This window comes from Zootoca vivipara, chromosome 13, assembly GCF_965207765.1.
Source record: "Zootoca vivipara chromosome 13, rZooViv2.hap1.1, whole genome shotgun sequence".
In the NCBI taxonomy this organism is placed as follows: domain Eukaryota; kingdom Metazoa; phylum Chordata; class Lepidosauria; order Squamata; family Lacertidae; genus Zootoca; species Zootoca vivipara.
The window spans coordinates 41,285,729-41,292,521 of NC_142596.1; the positions used below are offsets into that span (position 1 = coordinate 41,285,729).

Here is a 6,793-nt window from a genome sequence, read left to right on the forward strand (position 1 = left end):
CCTTGATGCTTTTGAATTATGATGCTGGAGGAAATTGGTTTCCTCCAGCAAGGTTATTTACTATTTTCTTGTTACAACAAGCTCTCAGTTTATTATACTGGTCACAACATAACATTTTAAGACCCTTACTTAAATAAGCTGAAAAGAAGGTTCCTCAAACAGCTGATATGAGAGATACTTGCTGTCATGCTGAAGGATGGAATAATATAAACTATACTGTATTCTACATCGGTGCTGCGGTGGAGGAAGGAGGGGATTTGGGGTGTTAGTTGAAGTAAGAGTTGGAGATGGAGAGTGTTAGCCATGGTTTTATATGAGACAAAGTAACAAAATATAATACACAACTGAAACCACATGCTTTTGTATACTAAGTGAACATAAAACATTTAATCATTTCTGTTTTATTAAATTGTATTACAGTACATGGGCTCTTGACTGGCTATCTTAGAGGTAAGAAATATTCAGGTACATAGTATCTGTGGTGGCAGCAGGAACAAGGGGAATTAAGAAATTTTTATCAGAAACCCAGCTCTGGGCTGTGCATCTTACAAAGAATAAAAAGTTGTTATTTAGTTTTTTTCAACTAAATCTCAAGGGTGAAGGGCACAATTAATCAGCATGTTTTCACACAACCATTTATATTGATGGCACTGTCAACTCACTACTACCTGATTTTGTTAACAATGTGAAGATACAGGAATAATCTGCCCTGAGCATGCTTCAAGAACAAATATTCTCTCCTCCTGCTCACCCCATTTTTGAAGGTTTCAAAAAGGACAAGGCACACATCAGAGAGTACACAAGACTGGCCAACACAAACAAAAGAACAAATGATGCCAACACAGAGACATTGCATAGTGTGACTCTCATTCAGAAATCGAATGGGTCATTCCACCCATGAACACTTCCATTACCGTATATGGACTATTGAAATTGGAATTGAAAAATACATCTTGCTCCTTCAATTTTCAAATTAGCTTACACTGCAATAAGAATTAGCAGCTCTCTCACATGTACTGCCCCCCAACACTCCCCCCACAGAGTTATTCATAGGTGGACCGTGCTAGGATTCCATTTTTATAGCACGGATACTTCCAACAGTATGTAATTCTTAAGTGCAAAGCACTTGTTTCCAAATGCATTAATGTATAATCTACATACCATATAATTGCACACAAATACATTTTGGTGGATGAACATGCTGTGTACAAGCCCTAGAATCCATGACCAATCAATTTCTCAGAGCGAAACACATACCGGTACATTTGTTCTGATGGGAATTAGCATGTTACCACAATATAAACAGTCACACTTTTAAATAAACACACATTTTTCTATATGTACACCATGATGGAAATCTATGTTTGGCTGTAGTTTCTCTGCATGTGTACACCACAGGAGCACACAAGGAAGTATACTTGTGCAATTATCACACTTGACCATCTATATTTAAGTTGCCTGTGTGTAAGGGCTTCCAGTGCAATTTTTTTGCTTAAGTTCTGATGACCCTTAGACTAGTGAAGAAGAGAGAGTTGATGTTCATCTTCTTCAAAGATAACTAAGTAACAACACATATAAATAGGAGAAAGTTTGCAGTAAATAAATCAGTCTAGCCTCACTTAGTAATGGAATATTTTGAGTCTTTACCATAACTGCACACTCAAAACCTGCCTGCCTAGGTAAATTTTCCTTGTTTCAACAAACCTCTGCGCACACTTCATTTTCCGTTTCTTAATGCCATGCTGGCACCATCATGTTCCATGCTGTACTTCCAGGATTTTTACCCTTTTTAGCCTGGATCACCAAATCCATAACTCTACTTCAGAACCACATACAGTAAGCATGCTAAAACCGGAGAGACGATGCAAAAGATGAGCATTACAAAAAATCGTAGTAGACCAACAATGGTCTACTATAATCGACTTTTTATTTTGTTCTGTGTATATTACAATGGTTTTTTTTTGTTGCTATGGCCGACGGCTGACGCAAATAAAGTTTCATTCATTCATTCAATGGGGCAAAGCCCAAAAATATGTTGTATTCAAGTCTTCCTTGCAGAATTAATCCACTACTGCTAACAGCAGCAATGGCAATAATAACTAATACAGTAGTACTGGAGACATCACCATATGTTTCCTAGCATTTATGCAACCTGTCATCAGATTCTTTATTGACAAAAATATACCACCAACGCCCAGCAAGATGCCAACCCAACTGGAATGCTAGCAGAAGGACATCTTTTCATTTGAATAAAGCATCCCAGTTTTTTTGTTTACCAGCTGTCTGTTACAAACCCCCAGACCACTCTGGAGCAAAGTACCACAAATAGTGAAAGCACAGAGAGCCGTTTGTTGCTCTTTTGTGGACAGGTCATTTATCTGCCAAAGAGACAGAAGGCACAGCTGCTACTGTTCAAATCAGAACTCTATTAAAGCCCTGTGAGCCTGAATTATCCTTATAGGACTAACTGTGCCACATTCCCATATGAGGGGGTGTATCTGGATATAATACACTTACTAATTTCCTGGAGAAAGAAAACATAACTACAGTACCTGTCTGCAAAGTGCTATCCAACTATTTTTACTACAAATTTGATTACCAAAACTTCATGCCTGTTCAAAACCACCTCTCTCACTCTAAACTTTTATATCACTCTCTTTGATTTCTCCTTACTTACATTGTCCTCAGGAGCAATCACAAGGAAACAATTTTACCACAAGTTACTAAAATCAGGGTGCTACTTAACAGAACTGGGTCAAACACCCACCATTTTAAGCAACTTTCATATGTATTTATTGGAAACAGTTCTTCCTATTCCAAAGTCTTGAGGCGGGTAATAATATGATTGACTCAATCACTGGCTACTAAAAACCAAATTAAATCCTCATAAGGTTTTTCAGAATACAGGTAAATACACTTTTCAGAATACACTAAAGCATTATTTTCCATAGAAACTCACTGAAGGTTATTTATTTATATTACTGTATTAAAATATTTATAATCCAACATTTACCAAACATCCCATGTCAGAAATATATGCTGTTAAAAACAAAAATTAAAATAAAACAATGTAAAACAAAACACAGAATTCAGTTACAAATAAAACCAGCAGCAGCAACAGAAACTCAAATGGCTAATACACCTGAATCCCAAAAGGCTAGGCAAAGAGGTGTCATCAGCTGCTGATGAAATGACAGTGTTTTAGTGAGACATACCTCAGAGGGGAAGTCATTTCAAAGGCAAGAGGCCACTGAAAAGAAAGCCCCCCCCCCAATCTCATTAGGCCTGGGAGCCACCAGCAGAGCTTTCCCTATAGATCTTAAAACTCAGGCAGGTTTGAATGGGAGGAGGCGTTATTTAAGAAATTTGGGCCCTTGGACATTGAGGGGTAGCCAAGAATACCCTTAATGTGTATCCTTACAAACTTTGATTTGGTGTCTATATAGTGCACTTAAGAGCACTCCCTGGTGGTCTCAAAAGTTGTAGTGGCAGTCATAGGAAGGTGTCTTACACCAGGTTGGATCATTGGTTCATCTAGCTAAGCATTCAGACAAGTTAGTACCCATTCTCCAGGATTTCAGGTAGGAGTCTTTTTCCAGTACTACATGGAGATGCATGGGATTGAACTTGGGACCTTCTGCATGCAAAGCAGATATTATTCCACTGAACTACAGTCCTTCCTGTAACCTTTTGCATGCAAAACATGTGCTCTACCACTGAGCTGTGCAGCCTTTCTATTAGACATGCAGGGCACCTTGAACCGAGTAGCTACTAATTTATGTGAGCTCATATTCCACCATACCCAGCAGCTCACAGTATGTAAGTGTGAGTAGGAAAACTATTAGTTATTCACTGATTGATAGTCACATGACACATGAGTACAAGTCCCAGCCCAGAGGGGCTTCCAATCTGTGATTCCAATCACAGATTGCAAGCCACATAAAAGAAGAAAAAATCACAATGAAACTCAAAGAGTTAGCATGAAAATGTCTGACAGAATAAAAATATTTCCAACAACCATCTAAAAACAGGAAGAAATAGAATACGGCACAGGAAATAGAATACTGTACATCTATGTATAATTTAAAAAAGAAAATATGTCAAAGTCTGAAAGTACTGGTGACCACTAGACAGACTGAAAACAAACATTAAAGAAGTTTTAATCCTAAATTCAGGCAGGCAATACCTTTATCAGAACCTCCCAAAACAAGGAACAAACTTTCCAATGCTCCACAAGTTTTCTTCAGACTGGATATGAAAGCAAAAGTGGGCAGAATGAAGGGAAAAGAAGGAGGGGGGGGGGAATTCACTTCAAAAAAATTGTTATTCATACTCTGTTCTCCAAGTGGTGCAGGGTAGTTTACATGGTCCTCTCCTCCCATTTTATCTGCACAGGTACGGTTAAGCTGAGAGGGAGGAACTGGCTCAAAGAAACACATTGAAGTTCACAGCTGGGTGGGGACTTGAACACCAGGTCTCCCCAGTCTTGGTATGCTACCTTGAATGAAAGGCAGGCTATATAAATGTAGTAAGACGACAACAACAAAACCATAAAGGTAGGTATTGTGACTTGTTTTGTCGACACCTTGGTTTGCCCTATTAAAAGTATTACCTGGCTGCGGCTTCTGGAGCCTTCTTATGGAACAGCAGGGGCTACTTTCTTTTTTTATTTTAATCCTAGAGGGGGAACCTGTGGTCCTTCAGACTGTTGTTGGAAACTAACTCCCATCAACCCTAATAAGCCTACTAACTTGCTAAACTACCTTAGGGATAGAGGTATTTTAGCAAGATGTGGAGGATCACAGGCTACCCAACCCCTGCCCTAGCTGGAAGCTAATGCATTTTTATGTGTATTTGATTTATGTTCCATCTTTCATCCAGAGGAGCTCTAGGTGGCATACAGTTTCCGCCTTCCATTTTATTCTCACAACAGCCCTGTCAGGTAAGCCCAAGAGACAGTGATTTGCCCAAGGTAACCCAATGAGCTTCATGGCTGAGTGGGGGATTTGAACTCTGGTCTGCCAGCCGCCCAACACGCTTAACTACCGTACACCACTACAATGGCTTGGGCAAGCAGTTAAGAAAATACCTTTCTGGAATTGTTCTTTTCAAATTTTAAACTTGTCCTTTGCTGTATGTGCATGTTTATGTTTCACAAGTCCTTTGGATTTTAATCATCTGCGGCCTCCAATGGGTGGAATGATTTAAACCTGCCTTTTGAAAACGGATTTATCCTTGTTCTTTCCTTGTTTCAATGGACCTGTTTATTGTAAGCTACTTTGGTTAAAAAAGCAACCAATAAATTGTATGTGGGTGTGTAAATGGTCGTTGTAAACCTGATTCCCCCCCCCCAAAAATGGATAATTGAGTAGAAGGGGTTCCAAGGGTCATCCAGTCCAACCCTCTGCAATGCGATATTTTAGGTTTTGTTTTGGAATAGCAGCATGCAACAATTTTTTTTTCATATAAAAGGGGAGTGGAAAGGAAGGAGGGGGGGGGAGAGAATGAAACCACAAGATATTTCTCCCTCCCCGCCTTTTTCTCGATTTGCTTGTGTGACCATTGGGGCGGAGGTCAAAGAGAAGAGCGCCCCCCCCCATATTATTTTGGGGAAGGGAGAAGCGAGGGTGTTGGGGGAGGGGAGAGGACAATCCTCGCGCTAAACTGAGGGGGGATTTCCCCTCCTCAACCTCCACAGTATAAAAGCGGAGGCTGCGGCGGCAGTTGCGGTGAAGAAACCCCAAAGCGAATGAAGGCGGCGGCTGCGGCAAGCAATAAATCCCCGCTGAGAAACCGAGAGGGCCGCGTTAACATAATACCGCCGCCTGCTTTTCCCCTTTCATGTATCCCCGGGCTAGAAAGGAAGAGAAGGAAAGGAAAGGAATGTAATGGAGAAGCAAGAGCAATGGAAACGGGAATCCACCAGGCGCCTCGGCTGCAGCGCGCGCTCTATCTCTCAGCGCGGCCGTTAGTTACCTGACGAGAGGCACGCGCACGCGCCCTGGGAGGACGCCGCTTCTGGCTGCTGGCCGTCGTCGGCGCACCTGAGGGTGACGAGGACCTCGCGCTGCTTTACGGGAGCAGCGCCGCTACGCGGCCCCCCCCCCGCCTCGCCCGCCCCTCCTGACTGAGGGGAGCTGGGCGGGAGGCGTCGGCGGACTCGCCGCTTCCCTGAGAGGCCTCCAGAATTTCTCTCTCTGCTCCTCATGCCCCGCCCCCTTCGGCCGCGGGCAACGGTTCGTTTTCGAAAATGGCGGCAACCGCAGGAATGGGCTGGCTGCGGGAAGCCACGCCCACCGCCACTTCCGCACGGAGGCGGTTGGTCAGGGTGAGAGAAGCGCTCTCTGCACATGCTCAGTGGGAGAAGGGATTTTTCTCCTCAGCCGGTGCTTTCCTCCCCCGCCCCCGTTTCCTTCGTTTCTGGGTGTGCCTAAACCGCGCCTCCAGCTCTGAAGCAGGGATTTCCCCGCAGCGCCGTACAATACTCAAGAAGGGGAAAAAACCCAAGTACCAAATAAAATATGGAAAGTGAAAACAGCAATAATAATAATAATAATAATAATCTGAAAAAAATACTCGTTGAGGATAAAGCGAAGCCCATGAGGGTGAGGAATTTCTGGGTATCCTTGCACTACAGTGGCCTAATTAATCCCTTGAGCGGGTGATGGGAGCCAGAGTCCAACAACATCTGGGAGCCTTTAGATTGCATTTGTTCCAAGGGTTGGGTTTGTTGTTTTTTTAAGCCTGTTCTTCAGCTGGGGAAAAATAAGATAGATTTGCAGTTTACAAAGAT

At 42.4% G+C, this 6,793-nt stretch overlaps 1 protein-coding gene across 3 annotated transcripts in view; it reads right to left on the reverse strand.

Annotated features, from left to right (window-relative positions):
- The window catches only part of SUN1 (Sad1 and UNC84 domain containing 1), a 54,627-nt gene extending 48,375 nt beyond the window's left edge, over nt 1-6,252 (reverse strand). The window contains exon 1 of one of the 3 annotated variants that reach the window (XM_088657063.1): nt 5,977-6,252. The gene's annotated coding sequence lies outside the window, so the exon portion shown is untranslated. The other 2 variants (XM_035132248.3, XM_088657062.1) reach the window with 2 other exon arrangements.
- Between the last annotated feature and the right edge of the window lie 541 nt (nt 6,253-6,793).